The 18,150-nt window shown below is 46.6% G+C and overlaps 1 protein-coding gene across 9 annotated transcripts in view; it reads right to left on the bottom strand.

Annotated features, from left to right (window-relative positions):
* EXTL3 (exostosin like glycosyltransferase 3) overlaps positions 1 to 18,150 on the bottom strand; it is a 150,171-nt gene that overhangs the window by 54,961 nt on the left and 77,060 nt on the right. Inside the window, exon 1 of one of the 9 annotated variants that reach the window (XM_054629574.2) lies at positions 767 to 904. The exons of the other annotated variants lie outside the window; for them this stretch is intronic. The gene's annotated coding sequence lies outside the window, so the exon portion shown is untranslated. Of the gene's footprint in view, positions 1 to 766; positions 905 to 18,150 lie in introns of those variants that run through there. 9 annotated transcript variants of the gene reach the window in all.

Here is an 18,150-nt window from a genome sequence, read left to right as displayed (position 1 = left end):
GAGAAACACAGACAAAACCACATGGACTCATGAGATAAGTTCTGCATGGCCTCGAGGCATCGTGCTTGGGAGGCACTCTGACACAAACATTCCTTCTGGACCTCTCCAAACAGGGATTGAGCAACCTGGGGGAGTGGAAGGTGGCCCTGCCCATGGCAGGGTGTGGAACAAGATGAGCTTTAAGGTTCCTTGCCTCCCAAACCATTCTGGCATTCTGTGATTTATGACGTGGTCTTAAGCCTGGAAGCTCCCACAGGTTTGACAATTTGGGCTGCTGGGGAGTAAGGGAGGCTGAAGGGGGAATCAGGCAGAAATGAGACCACCTGGAGAAGGGATATTGCAAATCCAAAAGGGATCAGATGTGGGTCATCAGCTCCCTGCTCCATCAGCTCTGAGCCCCTTCCAGGCATTCTCAACTTCCTCACTTCACCCAAAATTCTTCCAGTACAACACCTGATAATTGACAGCTCTCAGGTTACATCCATGGGATCATTTACCACAAAAACATTAAATAAAGTCATTATCTCCATTGTTCCATAAGTGCCAAGGTCCAAGAGGATCATTGCAAGCCACCCAGGCCGACCTGTTCCATGACACACCACGAGTTCCACCCACCAAGTCCAGCCTCAAGCCCAGCAATTCCCACCAATTCTTCATCCAGTTTCTGCCCTAGCTCAAATCCTCTCTCAGCCACACCTCTGCTGCAAACAACCCCTCTGATCTAAGCAGACAAACAGACAAAAAAATTAAAACAAAAACAAAATACCTTTTGTTAAGAAAATCCCAAGGCTCCAGGATTATCCTTCTCGGGTGAAGTCAGTGGCATTTCCCTTTGTTTTAAAACAAAAAGGATCATCCACATCCTGCCTTCATCCTCCCACACAGCCTCTGGGACAGCAGAGCATCCCAACCTCCCTCTCCCCACCCTGACTCTCACTAATGTGTTCCATACTCGCAGCCTCTCCTCAGCCCCAGCTCCCAGCAGGGACTCAGGGCTGGTCCTTGGATGCTGCTGCTGCTGCTTTATAAAGGCTGCTTCCAACCCCTTCCATCCCTTTCAATCCCATCCCTTTCACTTCAGCTGGCAAAACACTTCCTGAGTGCCCACATCTTTGGGATACAAAGGAGGAAACACTTGGTGATGGGAGCTGGTCCCTCCTGGCAGGCTGCAGGTCCTGGCACGGTTCCATCAGCTACAAAACGTTTGCAGAAACAAGAACAGCCAGGACCCTTCTACAGAACCCTCCTTCCTTCCCTGATTGCAAAGTTCCTCCCAGGGATCTCCAGGAGAGTGAAGATGTTTCTCAACAGCCACAGCTGAGGGTTTCATCTCAAGGTGACCTGTGAAATATCCACTCCAAACCTCACCCACGCTGCAGCATCTGCGCAGCCCTCGCTGCCTCTCCCAGCTCTGGAGATGTTTCATGGCAAGCTTGGAATGCTTACAAAATAAAAATCTGCCATTTTTGTAATTCAAAGCCACCAAGTATTGTCCCTGAAACTCTGGTCACCTGGGGCAAAGGAGAATCAGAGCAGGTGGCAATGGGATGGCAAAATCCATCAGGCAAACAAACCACACTCCTGAGAGTCCCAGAATTGTCTGGGTTAAAAGGAACCCTGGAGTTGTTTCATGGCAAGCTTGGAATCTTGGGATGCTGACAGCTTACAAAATAAAAATCTGTCTTTTTTTTAATTCAAAGCTACCAATTATTGTCCCTGAAACTCTGGTCACTTGGGGCAAAGGAGAATCAGAGCAGGTGGCAATGGGATGGCAAAATCCATCAGGCAAACAAACCACACTCCTGAGAGTCCCAGAATTGTCTGGGTTAAAAGGAACCCTGGAGTTGTTTCATGGAATCTTGGAATCTTGGGATGCTGACAGTTTACAAAATAAAAATCTGCCCTATTTTTAATTCAAAGCTACCAATTATTGTCCCTGAAACTCTGGTCACTTGGGGCAAAGGAGAATCAGAGCAGGTGGCAATGGGATGGCAAAATCCATCAGGCAAACAAACCACACTCCTGAGAGTCCCAGAATTGTCTGCGTTAAAAGGAATCCTGGAGATGTTTCATGGCAAGGTTGGAATGCTGACAGCTTACAAAATAAAAATCTGCCTTTTTTTTAAATTCAAAGCCACCAATTGTTGTCCCTGAAACTCTGGTCACTTTGGGCAAAGGAGCCAAGGAATCAGAGTATGTGGCAATGGGATGCCTAAATCCCAAACAAACCACTCTCCTGAGAGTCCCAGAACTGTCTGGGTCAAAAGGAATCTCAAATATCATCTCATTCAACCCCCTGCCATCAGCAGGGACACCTTCCACTAGAAGAGAGCTTAAGAGTGTTTTTAAAAAAGCCTAATTTTAATGTAAGCTCTGGAAAGCATCAGATTCTTCATAGAATAAATGCCACTTTATGGTTAAAGTCAAGGCCCTTGTCTAATAAACACTATATAATCAATATGATGTAAAAATTCCAGTGTATATTAATATTTTATTCTGATCACTGTCATTAAAGCAGTAACAGCACCCCAGCAGAGGCTCACCCCCCAAAAAATGTGTGATTTCTCTCTGCTCTCCACCAGAGAAAAGGTGGCAAGTCTCTGTTCTAACTTCATTTTATATTTTAATAGTTTTTACAAGCCAGCTATGCTAAAGGGCTGCACCAGTAATTTAAACTGCAGTTGTCAGCAGAAGTGAAGGACATTGAGGGATACATTTTATTCCAGCTCTTTTATTGCCTGGCTCCTTGGAGTGATTCAAGCAGCTTAAGGATTTTAGAGGCACTGCCACAACAGTTCCTGGCCCATCACAAGCTGCTATTTGAGCAAAAAAAAAAAAAAAAAAGTCCCCAAAAAATCAAAAAATTCCAACTTTAAAAGAACTGGCTGGACCAGCAGAAGCTGTTCAAGACTCAGCAACTCCAGGCACTTTCTGCAATGTTATTCCCACTTGGCAGAAGGGGAGGGGGATCCATAAAACAATAAAACACGGGGGAAATGCTGATTTCTGCAGTTCTGCCAAACCCCAGGAACACACAGAAACTCTTCCCACCATGAGGAGCCAGCAGTGCTCTGTCACTTCTGCTGGGACACAGCAAGGCAGGTGACAAACTGGAGCACAAGGAGGCTGGCACAGACCCAGTCCAGGAAAGCCTCCAGGAGTGCTGGCCAGAGGAGAAATGTTTGGAAGATTCCTGTCCCAGCAGCACCCCAGGGTTCTGCTGGACTCCTCCCTATGGATGATCAAAATAAAATTAATTCCTTGAACTCAGGGACCAGCCTCACCACCCCAGGCTGGTGGGAAATGTTGGTTTTCATCCCCATTGATTGTTTTGCCATGAATCCAGCCATGCCCATCCTTGTGAAATCTCTCCTTTGACACAAAGATCTGTTGCTGCTTTGAAAAGGGATGTTTTGGATGTCTTTCTGCTCTGCTGGTTTCTGTTGTCCCCACAAAAGCTGGGAAGGGAAGTTCCCTGTCACTTCAACTTCTCCTTTATACATGCTGGAGTGAAACCCTCCCCAGGTTGGTAGGATTTATTTGTTCCTGAATGCCATGGAGTGGTGTAAAAGTGGGATTTTTTAAATGCAGGTTTTGCTCCCAGATGGGAGCACAGCTCAGGTTTGGGACATGAGGGGCTGCTCTGTTCACTCGTCCACCAGTGGTGGCCTCAGCCAGCTGCCCTGGACACTGCAGGGCTGGAGGGGAGGAACACAGAGATGCTGAGATGTCTGCTGGCTGCTTGCCTGGCACTCCATTCCACATCCCATTAGGGAAACTATCCCAGGAAAACAGGGAAATGTTACTGTCTCAGTTTGGAAAGACAGGAGTCCGCAAAGGAAGGCAGGAGCCTCCCCTGAAATGGAGAATGTAAACCCTCCCCACCACTCTGAACTGCTATAAATTTTAAACTAAGGGGCTCTCAGGCAAAAATATGGGAGCAGGAAATACCAGCTCTTTCATAGGGCAGAAAAATAAAAGGATAAAATAAACAATGCAGTAAACTAAAACAACACTGCCAGAGTCAGAACCCAACCTGACACCCTGTGGGTCAGGGTGTTGGTAGCAGTCCCATTGGAAATGTGGCTGCAGCCCTCCTGCAGTGTCAGGTGTGGCTCTGCTGGAGCAGGGATCCTGTAGAAAAGGGGGCAGTTGTCACAGACATCTTTTATGAAAAATCCTTTCCTTAGGATTTCTCCTCCTGAGAAGCTGAGAGGCCTCAGGAACAAAATGTAACCAATGGTTATCTGCTGCTGTGGAATGCAACAGGTGCATCTGGGATTGGTCTCATGTGGTTGTTTCTAATTAATGGCCAATCACAGCCCAGCTGGCTCAGACTCTCTGTCCGAGACAGAAGCCTTTGTTATTCATTCTTTCTTTTTCTATTCTTAGCCAGCCTTCTGATGAAATCTTGCTTCTATTCTTTTAGTATAGTTTTAATATAATATATATCATAAAATAATAAATCAAGCCTTCTGAAACATGGGGTCAGATCCTCATCTCTTCCCTCATCCTCAGACCCCTGTGAACACAGTCACAGGTTGTCTTCCTCCAAAGATCCAGAAGAGGCAGCTGCTGCTCCTCTGGGGAATCCAGTGGAGAAGCTGTGCTGGTATTCCAGAATCTCCAGATTATATCCAGGTAGGAATGCTTGGCTCCTCCCTCTGGGCTCACATCTCCCAGTGGGATGCTGTAGTTCTTATCAGTCATGCAGTGACATTCAATAGCTGTTATCAGCAGATGTCCCTCCCGAGGGAGGAGTGGGTGTGGAAGAGATAAGGCCAACAGCCCACTTGACATGACAACTGCCATACAGATGGTGACAGAACACATCTTGCCTTGCAATCTGGAACAGGTCCTTTGTGGGAGGGTGGAAGGGACAAGGGCCATTCCAGGGCCATTCCAGGTCACAGGAACAAGGGCCATTCCAGGGCCATTCCAGGTCACAGGAACAAGGGCCATTCCTGGTCAAAGCTCTGCAGGGCTTTGGGCAGCAGACAATGGTGGGACTGAGCCTGGTGTCCCCATTGTCCCCCAGGGTGCTGAGCTTTCCTGAGGTCCCCATCTCCTACCCACACACAGCGAGCCATGAAGTACACGTGGGTCACCCCAAACTGGCTCTTGGGGTGCTTGCAGAGAGGGAGAGCCAAGGCTGGAAGGGCTCACAGGGACCTGCACTGATCCTGACTCAGCACAGAGGGGACACTGCAGGACCCTGGGCACTCTGTGCCACGGGCAGAGGAGAGAAATCCTCATCCTCACCCCATCCAGCCTGGCCTTGGGCACTGCCAGGGATCCAGGGGCAGCCACAGCTTCTCTGGGAAACCTGTGCCAGGGCCTGCCCACCCTCCCAGCCAAGAATTTCTTCCCAAAATCCCATCCAGCCCTGCCCTCTGGCAAGTGGGAAGCCAGCAGGATATCAGATGATGCCACCCAAGTTTTGGAGCATGGATCATTCTCAACTGTCCCCTGCTGTGGGTCCCTCCATGTCCCCCTTCAGCACATGCAGACATGGTGCCAGGAGAGGTCCATGGTTCCCAGAGCTTAAAATCTGTGAGGACAAGCAAAACTTCCTTTCAAAGGAACATCTTTTAAGCAGAGGGAAAGTTCTTAAACCTGGACTTTGGCATTTTTAAGTCTGGGACATGTTTTAATGTATTAAAAAAAAGTTTTCCAGGTCACCTTTGATGCAGAGTCGTCTGGAAGGGGGAGGCTGTCAGATGGTGTCTTAGCAAGGGAATATCTGTTCCCTGGGCACGGACTCAGAGCCTTGTGAACCCCCTATGGCACCTGAATATTCCATGGTTGCACTCCAAGCCCCACGGACACTCCTTTGATGTGGTGAGCTGCAGCTCCTAAAAGTCTCTGGAGATCACAGGAATCTGTGTGATGGGATGAATTTAGTGGGTAAGGAGCCTTCCATCCTTTGAAACAGAACTTTGCTGGTGTTATCCTTTCTAAAGAATATTTTAATTGCCTTTTTTTCTTTTTTTTTTTCCATGCCTGATGCAGAGAGCAGCTGTGGAGAGATGCCCAGGAAGGCTCCTCTGCTCCACAGGGAATCCAGCCCTGCTCTTACACACATGGTCTCTTCCTGGCCTCTCCTGCTTGCTGCTCCAACATAAACAAGACCTACATCCTCCTGGAAATTAAACCCAGCCTCTCAGATATGTACACAGATCTCCTCCTGCCCCACAGGAAACAGGGATGGAGAATTTGCAGCCCCAGGTGGCCTGGAGCAATCCCTGTTCATGGGGGAGGGAACACGCAGCACTAAATGACATCTTGGGATATTTTAATGCTCTCAGTTTTATTTTCTCACCTCATCTTGTCACCAGCCAGAGAAATTTGTCCATTTTCCTCTGCTCATCCTCGCACAGTTCACCAAAAAGCTTTTTCCTTTACTCCTGGTCACAAAAACATCCCAATCTGCTTCCATCTCACTCTTCCCTGACAATTATCTCCACTTGCTTCCCTATTTTCTCTTCTTTCAAGGCTCTTATCCAGACTGTTTTTTTCTTTCCCTCACCTGCCTGCACCACCATTATTTCTCCTACTGTCAGACGTGCCACTGCAAATCTAAAATTTGGTTTCAGTAAAATTATTTAAACTCATTCTCCTCCATTAATGCAGACAAATATTACAACCTAATACAGAAATATGACCAGGAAATAAATCCTGGGATTCTCCAACCTGAGCTTAAGGCCAACCTGATGGAGACAGAGCAACACAAGCCCAGATCCAGAGCTCTGGAAAGCGTTCCTGGCACTCCCACTCCAAGTGCCATTAAGGAGATGCCAAAGTCCAGCAGATGTTTGGACAACACAAAACATTAAATTGAGCTCTGATATTTAAGAGCAGAAAAATTTCCCAGGCTAATCAGGCATCATGTCCCATAAAAATGGCCAAAAAACCATCAGGGTCCATTAACTGCATTCGCTCTCCAGCATTTGCTCCTGGATTGTTTATGCACAGAGGTTACCCCGCACATTAATCCTCCAGAAAGGGACATGTAGAGCAGAGCTGGAAATGAAGGGGTGCTTGAGAATCCTGATATTATGAGTGGGATAACACAGGAGGGGTCTGTGGGGGGAGAAATCCCCACAAGAAAACTCCAGAGAGCCCCAATTTCCCACAAACAGGGAAATCAAAACCTGTTGTTGCAAGCAGAGAGAAAGTCAAAGATTTTATGATCCCGCTGTGAGAAAGGAATTTTAACAGGCTGGTGAAGGATAAACTGTTAGTTTCTTCCATAAACCTGAACAAAACCAAGTGATTTCCCAGAAACAAATTGGGAAATTATCCTCCCTGGCCCCAAGAATCAAGTCCAAACCTGCCAAGTTTCTCCTTGTCCTTATCCTGCACCTTCACAGACTTTGCAGGGCTGGGTTCAGACTCAGATCCAAATTTAGGCAGGTTGGAGATGCCCTAAAAGCTGCTGAGTCACCACAAGGGAAAGGGATTTAAGGTACTAATTTACCTTCAGCTGAGCAGGAGGCTGCCAGCACACAAGGCAGGGCATAACTCAGGCTGGAAATGCTCCACTGAGAGCTCTGTGTGCTCCCAATCGCCCACCCCAGGTGCCAAAATTCTCCTTTCTTGCCCTCCTGCAGGAGGGACACAACTCTCAACCTTGACCTTTGTATGGCCAAGTGACCACTGAAATCCCAAAGGGACAAAGATTCCCTTTAAAAATCCCTAAATTCCCTCAGCAAGCTCAAGTCTGAAAACCATAGAGAGGAAAAGAAGGAATGAGCAGGGATTTCCAAGGTGGAAATGAGGGTGGATAAGGAAAACAGGACATTTACCATGGAACTGTTACTCCTACATTTATCAACAAGGATTAACAAGACAAAAGACATTATTTCAATTGGGTATTAGGAATAATTTCTTCCCCAAAAGAGTTGTCCAGCCCTGGCACAGCTGCCCAGGGCAGTGGTGGAGCCCCCATCCCTGGAGGGATTTAGATGCTGTGTGGATGTGACACTTGGGGACAAAGATCAGTGGTGGCTTTGGCAGAGCTGGACTCAATAATCTTAGAGAAGTCTTCCATCCTAAATGATTCCATGATTAGGACTTAATTTTGAGAGGAAAGAAGGAATATTTTTTCCCATCTAACTCAGAAAAACTTTATTAAAGAAATCACTTTGCACACACACTCCAGAGGCTCAAGACTTTCAGGGATAAAAACTGAACCTTCAAATTAAGGTTCTTGGTGTTCCTTTTCACCTGAACCAACAGCTGGGGATTTTACAAATCCTTTTCACCTTAAACCAGTTGAGTGGCACAGAGAATTACCATGAAGTCAGGGATGCTCAGCAGGGGTAAATGAATTGCTGCAAAGAATAACTCGAGGCACATCAGAATCTGTCTTAGCACAGTTCTTCCTTTGCCAGCAGGAAGAACACATAGAAGTGACAACAATCCCCTTCCAGAAAATTCTCCTAAGCTCCCAGCCCACTGCCAAAATTTATTTGAAAGGAACTGATCCAAGCAAGAATTTCCAGGATTTTATGGTGCAAAGCCACCCTCTGTTCCATGACAGCATTTTGCTTTCACTGCAGAAAATGTGCCATGAGATTTTGTCTTCAAGAAAGGCAATGGAAACTTCCTTTGCTTGCTGCCACCAAGCTGGTGTCACCCTCTCTGGATATCTCAGCATTCCCACAGGTAAAGAAAAAGCAAGTTCAACCTCTAAAGATAAATTCAGAGGCAGCAAATCCATCCCTTCCTGGGAGTTTGCTGCAGTGATTCATCCCAGCCCATGTCTACTTTTCAATGTCACCTTCTCCAAGAGAAGGGATTCAAGTTTTGGTCTCTCTCCTGACCCATAAGCACAGTGGGAGAGTTTAAAAGTTCAACTCTAGATATTTTCACCCTGATCCAAAAGCTGCCCTGCTGCTCCTTCTGCAGGATCTCCAGCTTTTCCCACATCTATTTTAACACACGGGTATCGTAGCTAACACTTGATCAGTATTTTCAGAAATTCAGTTTCTGCAGTAAAACCATTCTTTGTTCCTATTTCCCAGCTGACACAGATGGCATTAAACACTTGTTATTTGGGGAACTGAAGGAGATTTGGCTGCTCAGTCCAACCACAAGTACCTTTGCACAGTTCCTGGAGGGCTGAGCCCTCTGCCCCAGGCACAGCCCACCCTGCTCACTCCACCCTCCAGTTTAAAAATCATCTGCATTGCTCCAAGTCATTTATCATATTCTTGGAACTATTTATTACTCCACTGGTGTTTTGAACTCCACAGATTTTCTTGTTCTCTGTACTTGATGAAAATCACAAGGGCCGGGATGCAGCTACTCCTAAGAACTCCCATGATCACATTTACAGCTTTATCACAGCTTTTCCATGACTTTTATTTCCTATCCTGATTAAAAAAAGAGCAGAGACAGGGGCTCACAGGACCTTCATGACAGCTCTGATGCTGCCTGGTCACACAAAGATGGATTTGTTCACAGCAGCTCACAGAGAACCCACTCCTCCCTTTAAGCACAAATTTGACACTCAATTTCTTTTCACTACAGACAGGTGAAAATTGATTAAGCACAAGAAGAGGTGCTTAAAAAATGAATCTGCTTGTCTGCTCTCTATCAAACAAAAATAACCTGAAAAACTGGGAAATCTGAGTGTTTGCCCAGCAGATAAGACAAATCATCCTTCAGGGACTCTCACATTTTCCTCCTGTTACCTGCAATTCCTGCAGGCTTTTGTCACCACAGGCACAATGGGTGGTGCCACCAGCAGTGGTGTTTAATTCTGTAACTTCAACACCTGCAAAACCTTTATTAGGAGGCTGTGAAGTCCAGAGCTCTGCTCATTTTGCCACAGGCTCCATCTGAAAGCCAAGCAGGTTTTTGTTGGTTTGGTTTGTTACACAGGAGCATCTCCTGCACTAATTCCTGCTGGGTTAACTGAGCATGGGGGACGTGTGTGGTCATCTCAGCTGCTGTGCCAGGAAAAATTTCCTGTATCAGGAAGATAGGTCCAAAATACTCTTCAATGCTTCACCATGTTTGTTTTTCTTGCAGGTCACCACCACCTCCACCAAAAGAAAAATAAAGGTTTTTATCCCCACTGTCCCCCATGAGGCTCCAAGCCAAGAGCCCAATGCACCATCCACCTCCAGCCTGGATTCCTACAGAAATAAAATGTGTTCAGCTGTGTTTTCTAAAATCTTCTGAAGCTGTTTCAACCCAAATTTGGCCCAGGATGAAGCTCTTAAAGCACCAACATTGTCCTTCCACAAGGAGCCACAGACCATGGGCAAGGACCAGCAGCTTCTGCTCTTGAGGGGATGCCTCAGATTTTAATATATCACAGAATGGTTTGGGTTGAAAGGGACCCAAAAGCTCATCCAGTTCCACCCCCTGGCACAGGCAGAGACACTTTCCACTACCCCAGGCTGCCCCAAACCCCATCCTTAAACACTATCACATTTGCATACAGGGATATTTTATCACCTTCACCACCATACACCTAGATATAAATACGTATTTTCACATACAGGCACACACAGAGAGGGCAGGTCCCACTGAATTCCATCATCCCTACAAAAACCAAATCCAGGCTGTTCAAAACCAGTGCTCTGGGAAGAATATTTCTGAAGAGATTGTTTCCAGCATTCCCCAAAATGACACAGTCCATGGGAACAGTGAGGACAGGATCCAACCCGAGGGTGGCATTCAGTGATGATTAAGAAATACAGCTTTTCTCCCTCCTCTCCCTCTGAATTCCCTGCCCTTATTCCCTCAGTGTTTTCAAACTGGCCCAGCTTTGGTGGATTTTTATGGGAACTGCAAATGAGGTATTTGCCAAATATCCAGTCATTGCTCCCAAGTGCAGAGGCACCGTGACTTGGATTGGTCACCCTGCCTTTATTTGTATTTATTTTTAATTGTGAGGAAATGTATTTGCTCAGTCTCATCCTCCAAAACAGCTGAACAGTTTGCATTACAGTCTTCCCAAAAAGCACCAGCAAGCAATTAGTTGGAACGTTCTGTTCTACCTGAAGTTTGGCATGATAAGAACAATTGAAAACAGGATTTTCAAACACAGAAAAAGCTTAGGAATGCCACCATTCCCCTCTCCCAGATTAAGAACATCCATCAATCCCCTCTCAGGGCTCCTCACCCACCCTTCTCTGCTGCTTGGCTTTGCTGCAATACCCAATTCAGGCTGCCTGGTCCTTTAGAAAAGACCTCAGTAGTTTATTTGTCCATGAATTACACATCAGTGCTGCTTTTCACCCAAAACTATCATGAAGGTATTGGTTTCACACAGCCACCCCAACAAGTTTTTTTTTTGTTGTTTTTTTTTTGTTGTTTTTTTTTTAATTCCCTTTAGATGCCCATGCACAGGCATCTGAACAGGATTTCTGAGCAGGCAGAACATGAATGTGTGTTGTGATACATTATTCACATTTCCATAATTGGGATTTCACGTTACTCAAAAGCAATTTGGTGTTTGGTTTGTTTTGTTTGCATTTTTTTTTTAAGTCTCCAGCAAACCCTGAAGCTGGGGATGAAGAAGAGGAAGGGCAGGCCAAACATGGCCAGATATTATTTTTACATGATCCTTGCCCAATTTTATTTCTCCACATAAAAAACCCCTCTCACAAAAATCAAATGGCACCGTAACCAAGCCCACCATGAAAAACAAAGAACCAGAAGGAGAAGGGATGGGGCAGGATCCATCTGATGCTGCCACTCTTGTCTCAGCTCATTATTTGAGGCAGCCTGGGCTCCCCATGAGGTCCCACAGAGCACTAATTACTTAATCAAGGGACCTCCCTGGGGCTGAGGGAGATGCTCATGAAAAACAGCATCAAATCAAAGCCTGGGAAATCAGTGGCACCCTATGGAAAATTGATGGGATCAGCTGGTAAATCCTTAAGCTGGTAAGTGGTGCCTCGCTCCTGCCTCGTACCCAAAAATTGCCCTGACTAGAGATGGAGGCACAAGGAATGCTAAAAAGCAAAAAGTGGGGAGCTGGGTTCCAGAAACCTGCAAAAAACTGATCCACACCTTTGGATAGTGCCACGAGGGACAGGACACAGGGAATGGGACAAGGACAGGACACAAGGCAGGGTTAGATGGGATACTGGGAGGGAATTCTTAGCTGGGAGGGTGGTGAGACCCCAGGCACAGGGAATGGCTTCCCACAGACACAGGGCAGGGTTAGATGGGATATTGGGAGGGAATTTTTAGCTGGGAGGGTGGTGAGGCTCCTGACACAGGGAATGGGACAAGGACAGGACACAAGGCAGGATTAGATGGGATATTGGGAAGGACGTTTTGGCTGGGAGGGTGGTGAGACCCAGGCACAGGGAATGGGACAAGGACAGGACACAGGGCAGGGTTAGATGGGATATTGGGAGGGAATTCTTGGCTGGGAGGGTGGTGAGACCCCAGGCACAGGGAATGGGACAAGGACAGGACACAGGGCAGGGTTAGATGGGATTTAGGAAGGAATTCTTGGCTGGGAGGGTGGTGAGACCCCAGGCACAGGGAATGGGACAAGGACAGGACACAGGGCAGGGTTAGATGGGATTTGGGAAGGAATTCTTGGCTGGGAGGGTGGTGAAGCCCTGGTACACAGTTCCCAGAGAAGCTGTGGCTTCTCCATCCCTGGAAGTGTCCAAGGCCAGGCTGGACAGGGCTTGGAGCAGCCTGGGATGGTGGGATGTGTCCCTGCCCATGGCAAGGGATGAGATGACCTCTAAAGTCCCTTCCAACCCGAACCATTCTGGGATTCCATGGTTCTAAGGCAGGAATATTTGTGCACACCCACAGAATTTCCAAAGCTCAAGGCACATTTTTTGAGTGATCTCATTTCCAAGCCAAACCGGACAGCAACTTTACAGTCACCGAGCTCCTCGGGCACACTCAGCGCTGCAAAATCTGCAATGACTTCAAATTCTTTACTATTAACATATTCTCCATATTAATCTCCCCCAAATGATCCATACTGGGAATTTATGTGTGACTCAGTATTAAAATCCAGTGTAACTGTGTCTCTGAGCATGCCATGGAGCTTAAATACAGGCGAGCAGAGGGCATTAAGAGGCTGCTGAGAATCATTTTCTAGTACATTGGAAAGGACAAACTGTTTTTATGAGTGTGTGTTTTACAGTCTGTTTTTTCAAATTACATCTAAAATAGTTCCCAGGTGGAAGTTGTATCATTCCAGCTTCAATCTGAGGAATAATTTATTTTTAAAAATAAAAAATTAAATAAAAAGTGGCGAAACTTCGGAAAATCTGAGTCTGCTGAAAGGTCAGCAGTGTCTTGTGCTGCTCAGAGAGGACTCAGAGACACGGCGGAAAAAAAACCTTGAGACTTTTTTCTGAGCAAAGATTCAAATAATAAGGAAACAGTCCTAAAACAGTACCATCAAAGTTTGTCCTTAATTCCCCAATGAGTGCATCGGACTGTGGCAAATTTCTTCACAAAGCTCCAGGCATCCACGAGGCAGCTGGAGAGAAAAAAAGGATTCCCTTGCCCACCATGTTCTCATCCACTGCCTCCAAGCAGCTCTCCTTCTGCAAATCAGTATTTTCCATTCTTTTTAAGTATCCCATACAGCTGTAACATGGCTCTAACACTCTTCCCAACTCACAGCAGCTCCAAAAGTGGAACTCAGCTTTTAATGAGCATCAGCAGTGATTCCAGTGTTGGATAGGTGATGCAGATCTGGTTTTGTCAAGCAAACTAATGCTTGGAAAAGCAGGGAGTAGAAACCAGGATGCCTGGAGCTGTAGATGAGGGTAAAAGTGCAATCAGCACCTGGCTTGATTTACAGGTATTATAATACAAATACCCTCAGGTATTTGTGATTTGGTCTGGACAAATGTAGTTGGGGTTTGATTACAGGACCCCAGGGATGGAAAAAGCAACTCCCTTGGTAACTTCCAGCCTGGCTGCTACAGGACAGGAGGGAACAGGAGGGGAATCATTACAAACACCTGCTCTTCCACGATGCAGAAGGAATAACTCCTGTGCTCTACACACAGAGTGTGAAAAATGCATGAATTTTATGACTGGCTTTTCACAAATATTCAAATGAATATTGTATGTGTTGTGTTAGAAACTAATGCTGGATTCATTCTCTTAAGTAGTGTGGTAAATCCAGTTTTAGGTTATAAAAAAATGTTCAAATAGAAACCATGCTATGTAAGACACTTTTTTTAAAGAAAGGACTTGCAGCAGATAGCAGCCACAGGACACCTGAATCTTTCAGAGAAAATGAATTTATTGCCCTCTTATCAGAAGAAACGAACTTCTTCCTACCTTGAAGGTGCTGTCAGGATTCAGAGGAAGAAGCTGAGGATGACCAGACAGAATCCTGTGTTTGAATGGAATTTATGCATCATGTATGAGGTGTATGAATATGCAACAGGCTGTTGCTTTTAAGGGTTAATCCTTTGTAAATGTGTGTCCTTTTTCAGGCTCCTGCTGCCCAGAAAAAGGTACCCTGACGTCCGTAACTCTTTGTCTTTATTGTCTCATATTATCCTAATTCAGATTGTCCAAATTATTGTTACTCTAGTTGTATTACTATTTTTATAACCATTTTATTACTCTGAAACTTTTAAAATTTTCAAAACAAGTGATTGGCATTTTTCACACTGAGCATGGTTTACTCTCCCTCCAGTCAGGATGGCCACATCCCTCTCCCAAACCCCTCCTGGGTGTCCTGGCCATATCCCAGTCATGGCTATCCATGGCTCAGCAGCAGCCCAGCATTCCTCAGCAGGTCACCCTCCAGCCCTCTGCCAGAGCCAGACCCCTAGGGATGACCTGGGAACACAGTGGAAACAAACAGATGGGCTTGGAAAGAAAGGAACTAGAAGCAGTTTCACATTTCCTTCACTCTCATTTGTCACAGACACGTTTTATGAAAAATCCTTTCCTTAGGATTTTTTTCTCCTGAGAAGCTGAGAGGCCTCAGAAACAAAATGTAAACCATGGTTATCTGCTGCTGTGGAATGCAACAGGTGCATCTGTGATTGGTCTCATGTGGCTGTTTCTAATTAATGGCCAATCACAGCCCAGCTGTCTGGACTGTCTGGGTCAGTCACAAGTCTTTGTTATCATCCTTTTTCTATTCTTAGCCAGCCTTCTGATGAAATCCTTGCTTCTATTCTTTTAGTATAGTTTTAATATAATATATATCATAAAATAAGAAATCAAGCCTTCTGAAACATGGAGTCAACATTCTCATCTCTTCCCCCATCCTGGGACCCCTGTGAACACCAGCACTCTCATTTCCTGTCTGTGGAGCTGATCTCTTACCTGCTCAGGCTGTCCCTACTCCAGCTTCTGCCTCCTACCCTGAATTTCTTAAATTCCTCATCCATTATAGAATCATAGAATATCATGGGTTGGACATCAAGGATCTCAATCCAATCCTGGCTCTGCACAGACACCCCAACAATACCAACTGTGCATCCCTGAGAGCATTGTCCAAACTCTCCTGGAGCTCTGGCAGCTTCTGGGCTGTGCCCATTCCCTGGGGAGCTGTTCCAGTGCCTGATACCCTCTGGGGGAAGAACCTTTTCCTAATATCCAACCTAAACCTTCCTGGGTTAGGTTGGACACTCCTGGCTCCAGCCACTCCCTGTGTCCTGTGCCTGCTCACAGAGGGATCAGAGCTGCCCCACTGTTGCCCCTCAGAAGGAATTATCCAGCCACCCTCCCTTGTTTCTGATGTCCTCCCATCCACACCAAATCCCAACTGACATTACAAATTCTGCTGAGCACAGAGATCCCATTACAGCAAATTACCAAAATGCTGCTCTGCTTTGCAGCTTAGAGAGGATCAAGTTATGCCCCAGCTCACTCCTGTCAGCACCAGCAGGAAAGCTCCACTCTGCCTCATGAGGGACAAAACCATTCTGGACAAAGCAGAGAGCTGGGAGAGAAGAGTTTTGAGGAAAAACCATCTCATAACTGGGTAGAAATAGTGCTGTCAGCAGCAGGCAGACACACCATGCCAGGAGGAGTTATCCCTTCTCCAAACAATTTTAGGCAGCACAGTCAGGAGTGGCAGCACCAGTTTATTCCACGCTTGCTCCCTCCTGAAATCAATTTTCCAGCCACACATCCATAGTTCATCTGGCAAGTGGCCGTGTTTTTGCTGCATTCACAGTTTTGACTCCCCTCAGTCGTTGCAGGGGGCTCTCCTGGAGCTGGGATTAAACACAAACATTTCTGAGCAGGGATCTTTCCCCTCTCCATGTCACCAGTCCCACTCTTTGCTACCAGAATCACTGAGCAGCTCTTGAAACCCCAGCCTCACATGAGGTTCTGACAGCAAGCACAGCACAAAGAGCAGGTTTCCATATTCATTTCTGCTCCCTGGAAACCCTAGGCCACAACAAGAGCAGAATAATAATACCAATTACTGATATTTGCTGCAGTCATTTCAGAGCCAATTAACATAATGAACCTCCATCTCTTTCAGATAAGCAATCTCAGAGCTCTGCAGTTAAAGGTGAGGGGCTGAAGCACAGAACAAGAATGTTAAACACAGATTACAGGAATGGAATTGGGAAAGATTTCCACACAGCCCTTCCTCCAAAAATCCACCTCCCAGCCCCTCTCTGCCTCCACACACACACACCAAGGAGGAACTGTAGCATTTTTTATCTGTGTTTTGATGGCACACTGAGGGATTAGAGCTGGAAGCTTTTTATGACAAAGCTCCTGAGCCCACCCAAGCCTGGCAGTGAAGAATCCCGTGAAAAAGAAGGAGAGGAAAAATCAGCAAGTTCTGGGTGAGAAGCAGCACATTGCACCTGCTGCATGACAGAGAATTCCCTGCACCGGAGGATGGATCCATCCCTCTCACAGGGAACATACCTGGAGCCACGTGTGCTGTTTGCTGCATGCTTTGTCCTCTGCAGAATGTGGCCAGAGACACTACAAAGGACCCACATTTGACACACATTTGTGACACCTCAAATCATCACAGAATGGTCTGGGTTGAAGGGACCTGAAAGATCATCTTGTAGGAGACTCCTAAAAAATCAACTCCCTGCCATGGGCAGGGACACATCCCACCATCCCAGGCTGCTCCAAGCCCTGTCCAGCCTGGCCTTGGACACTTCCAGGGATCCAGGAGCAGCCACAGCTTCTCTGGGAATTCTATTCCAGGGCCTCCCCACCCTCACAGGGAACAATTCCTTCCCAAATTCCCATCCATCCCTGCCCTCTGGCAGTGGGAAGCCATTCCCTATGTCCTGTCCCTCCATCCCTTGTCCCAAATCCCTCTCCAGCTCTCCTGGAGCCCCTTCAGGCTCTGGAAGGGGCTCTGAGCTCTCCCTGGAGCCTTCTCCTCTCCAGGTGAGCACCCCCAGCTCTCCCAGCCTGGCTCCAGAGCAGAGGGGCTCCAGCCTTGGAGCATCTCCATGGCCTCCTCTGGACCCACTCTAAGAGATCCACATCCTTCTTGTGCCAAGCATTCCAGTTCTGGAGAAGAAAAACATCACACTAACATTTAGCATACTAAAGAGCTTATTTATGACTTCCCCTGAACATAAATCTTTCTGCTCAATCAGTTACAAGACCATGTGTGGGGTGAACATGAGAATTCACCATGGATGTGGGACATCAGAACTGCACTGAGCAGGTCAGTGGGTGCTGGAGCTGTCCAAGCCCATCCATTCTGGATAGTCTGGATTTCTCCAGCCAGACATGGAGCTCAGAGAGGCCCAGCAGCCCAGTCTGAGCTCCCTGTGCCATGGGAAGGGCACTTGAGGGTGGAAAAGCTCAGGCCACCAGTGTGAGAAGGGGCTGATAGAGCCACACCACAGTAATGTGGATTTCCTGCTTTTGAAGCTGCCAAAACAGTTTCAGTATTTTATTTCTCTTCTTAGAAATTAATGAAAAGTGTGGGTGCAGTGCACGAGAAGGAAGTAAAAAACACAGGAGAAAAAAAGAGAATGAAATGAGGGTGTATGGCCTCTGCCCACAAACTGAATGTGTCTCCTCATCCCCCATTCCTCCTCCAGGACACTTCCCTCCTTTTTTCCATCTCCACCACAATCCTCATTCCATCTCTGAGCTCCTACACATTTGTCCTTCTCTGTCTCCTCACAGAAGTGCTCCAGGAGGCTCCAGTGAATCATCAGGATT

The sequence above is a fragment of the Agelaius phoeniceus genome, chromosome 3 (assembly GCF_051311805.1).
Source record: "Agelaius phoeniceus isolate bAgePho1 chromosome 3, bAgePho1.hap1, whole genome shotgun sequence".
NCBI lineage: Eukaryota > Metazoa > Chordata > Aves > Passeriformes > Icteridae > Agelaius > Agelaius phoeniceus.
This window is presented reverse-complemented; position numbering and strand designations above follow the sequence as displayed.